Here is a 14731-nt window from a genome sequence, read left to right on the forward strand (position 1 = left end):
TGGTAACATACACAGGGTGAACGAGCGATACGTCCTTGAAGTGTAGTTTCAGCATGACTCTCAATGTGAGAGGCAAGGTAGTTTGAGTGACCCCTCGAAGTGTAGCGTCGCATCGTTCCACTTTTAACCAACGTTTAGCTGGCTTCAAAGCCCTTTTAAGATCATCAAACAATGTTTGAGAGATGAGTGATATTGTCGCACCCAAAACAATTAGCGCATGACAAGTTAAGCAGTACTCCAGGACTGTTTCCAGGTATGTGCGTTTAGATTCATGGTTAGTGGACATGTTCCCCACAAAGTGGAGTGGTCATTCGCAACTTCGTAATGTGCCATTTCTGTTCAAGGTGGAAGCAGATTGACTTTTCCGATTTTGAGTGGGCTTGGCTTTAACGAAGCCTTTTACCTTTTTCTTCACAACCTTTGTATCAGAGTCTATAGACGGGGGCTTGTTTCTTGATCAAGCGGGCCCTGGAAGGGTCTTGAATGAGAGCGGGAGAAATTTGAACTTTAACATCCTTGCTATGGGTGTTAATTCCTGCGGACCTGGTGTCCGGTAATTCCCCGTCTAGTCCTTGTGACTTATCTTTCACCCTTTTCTCAAATTGTTCTCGCTTTAGTTCTTCCCGTAGTGGAACTTCTGGAGAACATTAGTCTATGTTTTGATCATCCTTCACCCCTTTGTTATCCTTGTGCTCTGACACTTTTTGGGAGTTGGGTGCAGGAACGTAGCGAACAGGTCGATTTTAGCGGTAGTCATGTTGATGGAGACGTACTTTACAGTTATTTAGACCGCGGAGGTTATTGGAATCATGGTTTCGTGGTAGAAACTGTTGTTGTGTGTCATCTCTCAACGCTCCAATACCTGATAATGCACACTCTGACTGGAGTGAAACTTCAAAACCGAGTGGTCAGGGCTCTTAGCGTTGTGAACTTTTGATGCCTCAAAGGCTGTGCTTGCAAGCTCTCTGAGTTGTAAGATAGGCAAGCCAACGTGGGCGTCAGGGCCCAAGTAGGTAATAAAGGTAGGATACATGTTCGACAGGAACATCTGTTTAAAAGGTAACAGGTCTTCCATGCCTGTTTCAGTGAGTAGGCCAAAGGAAGCTGAACGAAGCCTATGATATTAAGCTTGTGGGTGTTCGTTACTAGCTTGTTTGACCGTGTTAGCCTGTGAGCTATCGTGTTTGCGAGTCGCGGAACCACTGAATTCTCATTTCAAAGCTCGAGGAGAAGCCAATCCTTGTTGTTGGCCAAGAGGCGCAATATTACTCAGTGCCGAATGGTCAAGAGGAGAAGACTGAGGGACACATGACGGAGGCAAGGTCTGAAACCTATCGTCTTTACTCTTGTGAGTACAGGGCTCCGGGTGCTTGTATTGGTAGTCACGCTGTAGAGCGTGACCATTCTGGACTTCCTCCAGATGGTCCCTAAGGGTGGTATTCTGCTGCATTGCAGAGTCCACTTGAGTGCTTAGAATACAGATTTTGGACACATGAGTGTAACACTTGCTCCTTTTGGTCTCAAACTTATCTGTCATTGTTTGCAGATAGAGGCATTAAGTACGGAGCGAGAGAGTCAGTGATGAGATTTCCTCCACTTGCTTAGAAATCAATATTTCCATCTTCATCACCTGAGTTCTCTCATCATTCATTTGGTCAGCGACTTCAATGAGTTCTGCTGATTTGTCATCCAACTTTGTCATTGTGTTCATTAACTGATTGTCTTTGCTCTGCAGCGTTTTGAGTAGAACCGTGTTACTTTGAGTAACGTTCAACAAAACTTATTTGTCATGGGATGAAATCGATTTTAGCTTCTAAAAGAGAAGCTTCTAGAGATTTGGGTTTTCATAAGATAGGGCTTTGCTCAATCAGTGGCCTGCCCCTGTGAAGGGACATGGGCTATAAAACTTTTCAAACACGCCCTCCTCTCCCTTCCTATATAAGCCCTTGACGACAATATAACCTCCTGTTCCGAGGACGTGAGGACGACGGTCCGATGTCAGAATGGTTCAGATAATAACTACAGAACGAAGCCAACATCAGCGTGAGCTTTGGTTGCGAATGGTATGAACTTTGAACTCTTATTCACTACAGAAGTAATACCTCCTAGCCGTTGAGTTAGCAACAGCTGCTGCAAACGAGGGTTAGGAAGGAACAGACAGAGTAACCTGTCTATCACCCAACGACGTTACTACAACGTATCCAATTGACAACCAGAGACATTCTTCAAAGGACTCGGTTTGGCAACACGGCCTTCCATCTACCACCAACCTACCGAAGCGCAGCTCAGAGTAAATATTTATTGCATTTTCCTTTTCCAAATGGGCGGTAATTTAGAATGCCTAAGATACTGTATTTACGATAGCACAGCTTCGCCCTTTGTTCCTCAGTCTTCCCGCTCGTTCACTCAAACCCAGCCCCTTTTATTTTGTGTAACCAGCTGTCATATCTGTTCCGCCCGCTAGGGACGATTTCCTTTATGACGTAATTTGTAATCAAGTTGATTAATTATGTGTGTGTGTAATTCTGTGTGATTAGTTAGGTATTTAGTAAATAAATAATTAAACCCAATTTTGTATTGCTGGTTCAACTTGTTAGCCAGGGTTCGTGCAGATAATCAAGAATTTACAACTTTCAGATGAGACTGAATTAAGGTGCCGATTAATATTGACTGCTATTGATGTAAAATATTACTAGGTCTTTAAGAGTTTATTCGGAAGATAACAGCTCTATAAATATTATTTTGTGGTGCCCGACTCTCTAGTTAATTACATTTACATGATTAGCTCAATAAGGTAATATTAATTACGGAGAAATTATTCTATAGAATAGCATGTCATATCACTTAATCCGGCATAGCCAAAGACATGACAGCTGGGTGTCAGTGTTAGGGCTCTATGGCTGGGTGTCAGTAGGTCAGTGTTAGGGCTCTATGGCTGGGTGTCAGTGTATCAGTGTTAGGGCTCTATGGCTGGGTGTCAGTGTGTCAGTGTTAGGACTCTATGGCTGGGTGTCAGTGTATCAGTGTTAGGGCTCTATGGCTGGGTGTCAGTAGGTCAGTGTTAGGGCTCTATGGCTGGGTGTCAGTGTGTCAGTGTTAGGGCTCTATGGCTGGGTGTCAGTGTGTCAGTGTTAGGGCTCTATGGCTGGGTGTCAGTGTGTCAGTGTTAGGACTCTATGGCTGGGTGTCAGTGTGTCAGTGTTAGGACTCTATGGCTGGGTGTCAGTGTTAGGTTAAATGTGTGTCTATAGATATAATCAGTTACTTAAATGGTGTCAGCTGAGACTCAGTCTCTGTCTCTGTCTCTGTCTCTGTCTCTCCATCTCTCCATCTCTCTCTCTGTCTCTCTGTCTCTCTGTCTCTGTCTCTCTCTGTCTCTCTCTCTCTGTCTCTCTCTGTCTCTCTGTCTCTCTGTCTCTCTGTCTCTCTGTCTCTCTCTCTCATTACCTGGGGTATCTGTATAATAACTGTTGATGTTTAATGGCTGATATTGATTGATAATACTTCTCTCTCTCCCCAGGCTTATCCTGCCTTATGAGAGGTTCACTAAAGGAGAGGAAGATAAGCCCCTCCCCCTCCCCAAACCCCGTAAAGACCTCACCACCCAGCAGGAGGTCCCCAAGACCAAGGTTCCCACGGTGACGCAGTGCCCCAAAGAGGAGCAACACCCACAAAACCCCCAACCCCCCAGGACTGAACAGGACCCCTGTGCTAAAGGCCTGGAACTCTCACCAGTCAGTCCCATTCTCTTTCTCTGTGTCCCTCTCTCTCCTCCCAGTCAGTCTAATTCTTTCTCTCTCTCCTCCCAGTCAGTGTGGTGGTTAATTTCTGTATTTACCAAATGAGGAGAGACAAACTTCACACACCAGAGTTATACTTAAACTACATCTTTAATAATAAGAGCCTTGCAATGACATTTGACTTTAAATGATGCACCATTTCTAATACACCCCTTTCAATGATGCACCATTTCTAATACACCCCTTTCAATGATGCACCATTTCTAATACACCCCTTTCAATGATGCACCATTTCTAATACACCCCTCTCAATGATGCACCATTTCTAATACACCCCTTTCAATGATGCACCATTTCTAATACACCCCTTTCAATGATGCACCATTTCTAATACACCCCTTTCAATGATGCACCATTTCTAATACACCCCTCTCAATGATGCACCATTTCTAATACACCCCTTTCAATGATGCACCATTTCTAATACACCCCTCTCAATGATGCACCATTTCTAATGAACCATTTCAATGATGACACCATTTCTAAACACCCCTTACAAATGACCATTTCTTTATGAGCCGAGATACACCCCTCTCAGCCTATATGATGCAACAACTCAATGATGCACCATAGAATGGGTCACAAAAGTACAAAGATTTTATGATACAAGGTATCTATAATACATAGAATGGGTCACAAAGTTAAGATTTGTATGAAAGGTATCTATAATACATAGAATGGGTCACAAGGTTAAGATTTGTATGAAAGGTATCTATAATACATAGAATGGGTCACAAGGTTAAGATTTGTATGAAAGGTATCTATAATACATAGAATGGGTCACGAGGTTAAGATTTGTATGAAAGGTATCTATAATACATAGAATGGGTCACCAGGTTAAGATTTGTATGAAAGGTATCTATAATACATAGAATGGGTCACCAGGCTAAAATTTGTATGAAAGGTATCTATAATACATAGAATGGGTCACAAGGTTAAGATTTGTATGAAAGGTATCTATAATACATAGAATGGGTCACAAGGTTAAGATTTGTATGAAAGGTATCTATAATACATAGAATGGGTCACGAGGTTAAGATTTGTATGAAAGGTATCTATAATACATAGAATGGGTCACAAGGTTAAGATTTGTATGAAAGGTATCTATAATACATAGCAGACAGCATCTGCTGTGTCAACAGTTTTCATTGTATAGACCAGTGTCTGGTCCTCTGACTCCAAACTGGAACCATCTCACCCTGCTACATAGAACAGAAACATTACCTCATTCTCTGGAATGATCAGCAGCAGCTACTCTCCCTGCTACGGTATAGAACAGAAACATTACCTCATTCTCTGGAATGCTCAGCAGCAGCTACTCTCCCTGCTACGGTATAGAACAGAAACATTACCTCATTCTCTGGAATGATCAGCAGCAGCTACTCTTCCTGGGGTTTATTATGGATCCCCATTAGTTCCTGCTAAGGCAGCAGCTACTCTTCCTGGGGTTTATTATGGATCCCCATTAGTTCCTGCTAAGGCAGCAGCTACTCTTCCTGGAGTTTATTATGGATCCCCATTAGTTTTATTATGGATCCCCATTAGTTTTATTATGGATCCCCATTAGTTCCTGCTAAGGCAGCAGCTACTCTTCCTGGGGTTTATTATGGATCCCCATTAGTTCCTGCTAAGGCAGCAGCTACTCTTCCTGGGGTTTATTATGGATCCCCATTAGTTCCTGCTAAGGCAGCAGCTACTCTTCCTGGAGTTTATTATGGATCCCCATTAGTTTTATTATGGATCCCCATTAGTTTTATTATGGATCCCCATTAGTTTTATTATGGATCCCCATTAGTTTTATTATGGATCCCCATTAGTTTTATTATGGATCCCCATTAGTTCCTGCTAAGGCAGCAGCTACTCTTCCTGGGGTTTATTTTGGATCCCCATTAGTTCCTGCCGAGGCAGCAGCTACTCTTCCTGGGGTTTATTATGCATCTCCATTAGTTCCTGCTAAGTCAGCAGCTACTCTCCCTGCTACGGTATAGAACAGAAACATTACCTCATTCTCTGGAATGCTCAGCAGCAGCTACTCTTCCTGGTGTTTATTATGGATCCCCATTAGTTCCTGCCAAGGCAGCAGCTACTCTTCCTGGGGTTTATTATGGATCCCCATTAGTTCCTGCCAAGGCAGCATCTACTCTTCCTGGGGTTTATTATGGATCCACATTAGTTCCTGCCAAGGCAGCAGCTACTCTTCCTGGGGTTTATTATGGATCCCCATTAGTTCCTGTCAAGGCATCAGCTACTCTTCCTGGGGTTTATTATGGATCCCCATTAGTTCCTGCCGAGGCAGCAGCTACTCTTCCTGGGGTTTATTATGGATCCCCATTAGTTCCTGCCGAGGCAGCAGCAACTCTTCCTGGGGTTTATTATGGATCCCCATTAGTTCCTGCCGAGGCAGCAGCTACTCTTCCTGGGGTTTATTATGGATCCCCATTAGTTCCTGCCGAGGCAGCAGCTACTCTTCCTGGGGTTTATTATGGATCCCCATTAGTTCCTGCCAAGGCAGCAGCTACTCTTCCTGGGGTTTATTATGGATCCCATTAGTTCCTGCCGAGGCAGCAGCTACTCTTCCTGGGGTTTATTATGAATCCCCATTATTATGAATCCCCATTTGATGGAAACAGTTCATTAGAGAGGAGAAGAGGGAGGCTGGTGGATTGGACTGTGCATGTAAACGTTATTCAGTACTACCTCTGTAGTGTGTATTGGTGGTCTGGTTTCTAACTGTCCGTGTGCCAGTAAACCCCCTGTAAACTCTTAATATTACCTCTATAATGGACTCTGGTTCCTAACTGTCCTCTGTGTCTTATCTGTCTGGTTCCTAACTGTCCTCTGTGTCTGTTGTCTGTCTGGTTCCTAACTGTCCTCTGTCTGTTATCTGTCTGGTTCCTAACTGTCCTCTGTCTGTTATCTGTCTGGTTCCTAACTGTCCTCAGTCTGTTATCTGTCTGGTTCCTAACTGTCCTCTGTGTCTGTTGTCTCTCTGGTTCCTAACTTTCCTCTGTGTCTGTTGTCTTTCTGGTTCCTAACTGTCCTCTGTGTCTGTTTAGTTCCTAACTGTCCTCTGTGTCTGTTTAGTTCCTAACTGTCCTCTGTGTCTGTTTAGTTCCTAACTGTCCTCTGTGTCTGTTTAGTTCCTAACTGTCCTCTGTGTCTGTTTAGTTCCTAACTGTCCTCTGTGTCTGTTTAGTTCCTAACTGTCCTCTGTGTCTGTTGTCTGTTTAGTTCCTAACTGTCCTCTGTGTCTGTTGTCTGTTTAGTTCCTAACTGTCCTCTGTGTCTGTTTAGTTCCTAACTGTCCTCTGTGTCTGTTGTCTGTTTAGTTCCTAACTGTCCTCTGTGTCTGTTTAGTTCCTAACTGTCCTCTGTGTCTGTTTAGTTCCTAACTGTCCTCTGTGTCTGTTTAGTTCCTAACTGTCCTCTGTGTCTCTGTGTCTGTTTCTACTGGTTCCTAACTGTCCTCTGTGTCTGTTGTCTGTTTAGTTCCTAACTGTCCTCTGTGTCTGTTTAGTTCCTAACTGTCCTCTGTGTCTGTTTAGTTCCTAACTGTCCTCTGTGTCTGTTTACTTCCTAACTGTCCTCTGTGTCTGTTTAGTTCCTAACTGTCCTCTGTGTCTGTTTAGTTCCTAACTGTCCTCTGTGTCTGTTTAGTTCCTAACTGTCCTCTGTGTCTGTTGTCTATCTGGTTCCTAACTGTCCTCTGTGTCTGTTGTCTAACTGGTTCCTAACTGTCCTCTGTGTCTGTTGTCTGTCTGGTTCCTAACTGTCCTCTGTGTCTGTTGTCTGTCTGGTTCCTAACTGTCCTCTGTGTCTGTTGTCTAACTGTCCTCTGTGTCTGGTTCCTAACTGTCCTCTGTGTCTGTTGTCTGTCTGGTTCCTAACTGTCCTCTGTGTCTGTTGTCTGTCTGGTTCCTAACTGTCCTCTGTGTCTGTTGTCTACTGGTTTACTGTCCTCTGTCTGTTGTCTAACTGGTTCCTAACTGTCCTCTGTGTCTGTTGTTCCTAACTGTCTGGTTTCTAACTAACTGTCCTCTGTGTCTGTTGTCTGTCTGGTTCCTAACTTTCCTCTGTGTCTGTTTAGTTCCTAACTGTCCTCTGTGTCTGTTGTCTGTCTGGTTCCTAACTGTCCTCTGTGTCTGTTGTCTGTCTGGTTCCTAACTGTCCTCTGTGCTGTTGTCTGTCTGGTTCCTAACTTTCCTCTGTGTCTGGTTTGTCTGTGTCTCTGGTCCCTAACTTTCCTCTGTGTCTGTTGTCCTCTCTGTTGTTCCTAACTGTCCTCTGTCTGTTGTCTTCTGGTTCCTAACTGTCCTCTGTGTCTGTTTAGTTCCTAACTGTACTCTGTGTCTGTTTAGTTCCTAACTGTACTCTGTGTCTGTTTAGTTCCTAACTGTCCTCTGTGTCTGTTTAGTTCCTAACTGTACTCTGTGTCTGTTTAGTTCCTAACTGTACTCTGTGTCTGTCTAGTTCCTAACTGTCCTCTGTGTCTGTTTGTCCTAACTTATCTGTGTCTGTTTAGTTCCTAACTGTCCTCTGTGTCTGTTGTCTGTTTAGTTCCTAACTGTCCTCTGTGTCTGTTTAGTTCCTAACTGTCCTCTGTGTCTGTTTAGTTCCTAACTGTCCTCTGTGTCTGTTTAGTTCCTAACTGTCCTCTGTGTCTGTTTAGTTCCTAACTGTCCTCTGTGTCTGTTGTCTATCTGGTTCCTAACTGTCCTCTGTGTCTGTTGTCTGTCTGGTTCCTAACTGTCCTCTGTGTCTGTTGTCTGTCTGGTTCCTAACTGTCCTCTGTGTCTGTTGTCTGGTTCCTAACTGTCCTCTGTGTCTGTTTAGTTCCTAACTGTCCTCTGTGGCTGTTGTCTGTTTAGTTCCTAACTGTCCTCTGTGGCTGTTGTCACTCTGGTTCCTAACTGTCCTCTGTGTCTGTTGTGTTGCAGGAGTGTGAGGAGAAGGAAAGTAGTCCGGAGGAGGAGGGAGTCAAGGTGAAGCAGGAGGTGTCCCTGCCGGCTGGTGAGGTGAGCAGGAGCACCAGTGAGGAGGAGGAGGAGGAGGAGGAGCCAGTAGCGGTCTGCATCAGGAGAGGGTTCTACACCAAGGAGTTTCCTGGGAGAACAACGAGAAGCCACCTTCAGACACCACTACACTCCACTTCTTCCCTGTAGACACTCCCACTCCAATAAACCACTCCCACCCTCAGGACCAATGCCAAAAGGAGCTGCCTGACTATGCCAACCCATGTCCCCAAGCCAGGCTGGACCAGTCTGGGTTGACTGAGGAGCCCCAGGGCCCTAACCCTGGCATGGTGGCCATAGTGGAGGTGGTGCTCCCCATTCGGCAGAGGTCCGTACAGTCCCCCAGGGCTCCAGAGGACACCACCGACAGAGCACAGCTCCTGGACAGGACCACTCCTGTTACAGATACTCTACTATACTCTACCCAGGCAGAGCCCATCCTGGACCTGGCATCAACCATCCAGGCACCAACCCTGGCACCAACCATCCAGGCACCAACCATCCAGGCACCAACCATCCAGGCACCAACCCTGGCACCAACCATCCAGGCATCAACCATCCAGGCACCAACCATCCAGGCACCAACCATCCAGGCACCAACCCTGGCACCAACCATCCAGGCACCAACCCTGGCATCAACCATCCAGGCACCAACCATCCAGGCACCAACCATCCAGGCACCAACCCTGGCACCAACCCTGGCACCAACCATCCAGGCATCAACCATCCAGGCACCAACCATCCAGGCACCAACCATCCTGGCACCAACCATCCTGGCACCAACCATCCAGGCACCAACCATCCTGGCACCAACCCTGGCACCAACTCTGGCACCATGTCTGATCTAGCCAAGAAGAAGCTGCTCTCTCAGGTCAATGGAACCGCCCCTGGGCCATCTCTGCGAAATCACTACTCCATTGGCCCGCCCCCACCCCTCATCAACACAAGCCTGGCTATTGGCAACGCAGAGGAGTCGGCCAGTCAGCCAATAGCAGGCTGTCAGAGTTCCTGCAGCACAGACACAGCTGTGGTCAAACGTCCGTCTGTCATCCAGCATGCCCAGAGCTTCAAGCCGCTGTTCTGCGAGACAGGGGAGAGGAGGGAGAGGGAGGGCCTGAACAGGAACATGTGTAAAACAGGGGAACCCTACTCTCCCTGTGACCTGACCCAGCCCAACCCTAACTCTCCCTGTGACCTGACCCAGCACCATCCTAACTCTCCCTGTGACCTGACCCAGCCCCATCCTAACTCTCCCTGTGACCTGACCCAGCCCCATCCTAACTCTCCCTGTGACCTGACCCAGCACCATCCTAACTCTCCCTGTGACCTGACCCAGCACCATCCTAACTTTCCCTGTGACCTTTACCTACGGAGTCCTGAGACGCCCCAACCTGGCCACATTACCAGATTCCTGCCTGACTTCTCCCACCCCTCCACCCCCAGAACCTCCACAGTTTGTACAACCATACAGAGACACACGTCAGCCAGTTCATCAGCAGCAGGGAGAGGGAGACCGCCTTACCCAGGGATTGTGAGGCCGCGCCTGGCCCGGGAGGGCCGCGGTTCCCCTCCTCTAAACACCCCGACACAATGGGTCTGGGGGGCTACTGTGCCCGTATAAACCCCCTGACCCCCAACCTGACCCCTCACACACTAAGAGACATGACGTCTCTCGTACAGACAAGCTCAGAAGACCAACCCACAGACTTAAGTCTTCCCAAGTCCTCTCCTCACAAACCTACCCCTCCACTGCCATCCCCTCCCTTCACAACAACCCCCACCCCCCATGCCCCTCCAGGATACTGGAAGGTTCTGTAGAGTCCCCCCCATGACCATGTCCTCCAGCCCCAGACACCCTGCAGACCCCCAGCCTAACCCCAGGGGGAAGACCCTGAATGGCCAGAGAGGAGGATGGGAGGACCAGGGGCTGGGACACAAGATGGAGGAGCTAAACAGACCAAGAATACGTCTAGGCACCAAGAATACGTCCAGACCCCAGAACAACGTGTGCACGGCGCGCCCACTGAAGAGGAGTCTGGAGGAGCGGGAGAACGGGCCCCCAGAGAGGAAGATCAGAGCTGTCAGTCCCATGCACTCCTCCTCTTCCTCCTCATCCTGTACAAGCAGGGACAGAGACAGGGAGGGCCACTCGGAGTGGAAGGTCAGGACCCCAGCACTGGAGGGGGTGGTACCAGCCGACCCCCAGCCAGCCCCGGCCCACAGCCTCCACCTACACATCAACTCCTTCGTGGAAGGACACAAGTTCCCCTTCCACTCCTCCCCCCTGTTCCCCGGGGGCCTCTACCCAGAGGCCTTCATCTCTCAGATCCAGGATATGTGTGAGGGCCTGGGCCCCCACAGGCCCCTGGGGTACCATCCCCTACAGTACCTGAAGAACCAGGCCGGCCTCTCTCCTCTGGTCCCGCCCTTCGCTTTCCACTCCTTCATGATGCAAAGACAGGCTCACAGCCCCGCCCACATGTACCGGCACCCTATGGGAGCCTCGTATGGGGAACTGTTGCATCATGGTCTACACCCCATGTCTTCCATGTCTGCCCTCAACACACAGCAACACCCAGACATCAGCCCCTCACAGCTCTCCTCTGTCAAACCAAACACCAAACTATCATAACCAAACCCTAACCCTCCCTTCAGAGCCTCACAGCTCTCCTCTGTCAAACCAAACACCAAACTATCATAACCCTAACCCTCCCTTCAGAGCCTCACAGCTCTCCTCTGTCAAACCAAACACCAAACTAATATAACCCTAACCCTCCTTCAGAGCCTCACAGCTCTCCTCTGTCAAACCAAACACCAAACTAATATCCTAACCCTCCCTTCAGAACACCAAACATCCTAACTCAACCATTCCCTACAGACAAGTCGGAAGTTTACATACATCTTAGCCAAATACATTTAAACTCAGTTTTTCACAATTCCTGACGTTTAATCCTAGTAAAAATTCCCTGTCTTAGGTCAGTTAGAATCACCACTTTATTTTAAGAATGTGAAATGTCAGAATAATAGTAGAGAGAATTATTTATTTAACCTTTTATTTATTTCATCACATTCCCAGTGGGTCAGAAGTATATATACACTCAATGAGTATTTGGTAGCATTGCCTTTAAATTGTTTAAACTTGGGTCAAACGTTTTGGGTAGCCTTCCACAGGCTTCCCACAAAAAGTTGGGTGAATTTTGGCCCATTCCTCCTAACAGAGCTGGTGTAACTGAGTCAGGTTTGTAGGTCTCCTTGCTCGCACCCACCTTTTCAGTCCTGCCCACAACATTTCTATTCAGGGCTTTATGATGGCCGCTCCAATATGTTGACTTTGTTGTCCTTAAGCCATTTTGCCAAAACTTTGGAAGTATGTTTGGGGTCATTGTTCATTTGAAAGACCCATTTGCGACCAAGCTTTAACTTCCTGACTGATGTCTTAAGATGTTGCTTCAATATATCCACATAATTTTCCATCCTCATGATTTCATCTATTTTGTGAAGTGCACCAGTCCTCCTGCAGCAAAACACCCCCACAACGTGATGCTGCTTCACGGTTGGGATGGTGTTCCTTGGCTTGCAAATCTCCCCTTTTTCCTCCAACCACAACGATGGTGATTATGGCCAAACAGTTCTATTTTTGTTTCATCAGACCAGAGGACATTTCTCCAAAAAGTACGATCTTTGTCACCATGCGCAGTTGCAAACCGTAGTCTGGATTTTTTTATGGTGGTTTTGGGGCAGTGGCTTCTTCCTTCTTCCTTATGTCGATATAGGATTTGTTTTATTGTGGATATAGATACTTTTGCACCTGTTTCCTCCAGCATCTTCACAAGGTCCTTTGCTGTTGATCTGGGATTGATTTGCACTTTTCACACCAAAGTACGTTAATCTCTAGGAGACAGAACGCATCTCCTTCCTGAGCGGTATGACGGCTGCGTGGTCCCATGGTGTTTATACTTGCGTACTATTGTTTGTACAGATGAACATGGTACCTTCAGGTGTTTGGAAATTTCTCCCAAGGATGAACCAGACTTGTGGAGGTCTACAATTTTTTTTCTGAGGTCTTGGCTGATTTCTCTTGATCATCCCATGATGTCAAGTGAAGAGGCACTGAGTTTGAAGGTAGGCCTTGAAATACATCCACAGATACACCTCCAATTGACTCAAATGACGTCAATTAGCCTATCAGAAGCTTCTAAAGCCATGACATCATTTTCTGGAATTGTCCAAGTTGTTTAAAGGCACAGTCAACTTAGTGTATGTAAACTTCTGACCCACTGGAATTGTAATACAGTGAATTATAAATGAAATAATCTGTCTGTTAACAATTGTTGGAAAAATGTACTTGTGTTATGCAGAAAGTAGATGTCCGAACCGACTTGCCAAAACTATAGTTTGTTAAACAAGAAATGTGTAGAGTGGTTGAGAAACAAGTTTTAATGACTCCAACCTAAGTGTATGTAAACTTCTGACTTCAACTGTGTTCCTACAAACTATCCTAACTTAACCATTCCCTACAGACACAGGTATCCCAGCTGATGCAATTAGATAACAGATACCAAGGTTTACTCCCTAGTGTTTCTTAGACCTGGGAACCAGCTAAATATTTTTCCAAGTTTACCATTTGCACATATTTCTGAAAATGGGCCAACTGGGTTAACTGGGCCAACTGGGTTAACTGGGTAACTGGGCCAACTGGGTTAACTGGGATAACTGGGCCAACTGGGTAACTGGGCCAACTGGGTTAACTGGGCCAACTGGGTTAACTGGGTTAACTGGGCCAACTGGGTCAACTGGGCCAACTGGGTTAACTGTGTCTAGGCCAATGCAGAGGTGCTTGTACAGAAACAAAAAGGATTATTAGCTGCAACACTTTGTGTTATATTCACTGGCTACTGTAACTGTTGACTGGGTGTTGGAGAGGAGGGGGAGAGGAGGAGGAGGGGGAGGAAGAGGAGGGAGAGAGGAGGGAGGAGGTGGGAGAGAGGGGGAGGAAGAGGAGGGAGAGGAGGAGGGGGAGGAAGAGGAGGGAGAGAGGAGGAGGTGGGGGAGGAAGAGGAGGGAGAGAGGAGGAGGTGGGAGAGGAGCAGGAGAGAGAGGGGGAGGAAGAGGAAGAGGAGGAGGAGGCGGGGGAGGAGGAGGAGGAGGGGGAGAGGAGAGGAGGAAGTGGAGGAGGGAGAGGAGGTCGGAGAATAGGAGGAGAGGGCGAGGGAGAGGGGGAGGAGACGGGAGAGGAGGAGGAGAATGTGGGGGAGGAGGGAGAGGGAGAGGAGGATGAGGAGGCGGAGAGGAGGAGGAGGGCGAGAGGGAGGAGGAGGGGGAGGAGGAGGAGGGAGGCGGGAGGAGGAAGAGGGGGGAGAGGAGGGGAGGGAGAGGGAGAGGAGGAGAAAAGGAGGAGGACCAAGATGAGGAGGAGGAGGAGGAAGAGGGTTGAGGAGGAGGATATGGTGCAATATCAAGGACTACTTTCAGAGTCAGAAACTGACTTTATTTTCTGCAGGTATTTCATTGTGATCTATGTAAACTCAGAGGAAATATTTCAGGAGCTTGGCCACAGTTATTAAAGACTCAGCCAGAACACATTAAGACTTGAGGAGCACTTAGTTAAGCACACAAACCAAGTCCTTACTGATTGGTTCTTACTGACTGGTCCTTACTGACTGGTTCAACCAGAGGACGCCTTGTACTCTGAATCTGTTGGACATTTTAATGAAGACTGCGAAGAAGACAATCATTTGAAACTGTTTTTCTGAAATTATGCAAAACATTTTGAAAAATGCTGCCAGCATAAAAGGTTGGGTTTGGAAATAACGGAGGACAATATTCAATCAAAACCTGTAACTGGATTTCCATACATCAAAAGGAATCCATAAATCAAACAATCCAATCCAAGACTTCAATAAACCCATGAAACAAAAT

The 14731-nt window shown here is 46.9% G+C and overlaps 1 pseudogene; it reads left to right on the forward strand.

The window, feature by feature from the left end:
- LOC124021819 overlaps positions 1–11444 on the forward strand; it is a 30506-nt pseudogene extending 19062 nt beyond the window's left edge.
- Positions 11445–14731: the final 3287 nt, after the last annotated feature.

This window comes from Oncorhynchus gorbuscha, unplaced genomic scaffold (genome assembly GCF_021184085.1).
Source record: "Oncorhynchus gorbuscha isolate QuinsamMale2020 ecotype Even-year unplaced genomic scaffold, OgorEven_v1.0 Un_scaffold_1228, whole genome shotgun sequence".
NCBI classification, from domain to species: Eukaryota; Metazoa; Chordata; class Actinopteri; order Salmoniformes; family Salmonidae; genus Oncorhynchus; species Oncorhynchus gorbuscha.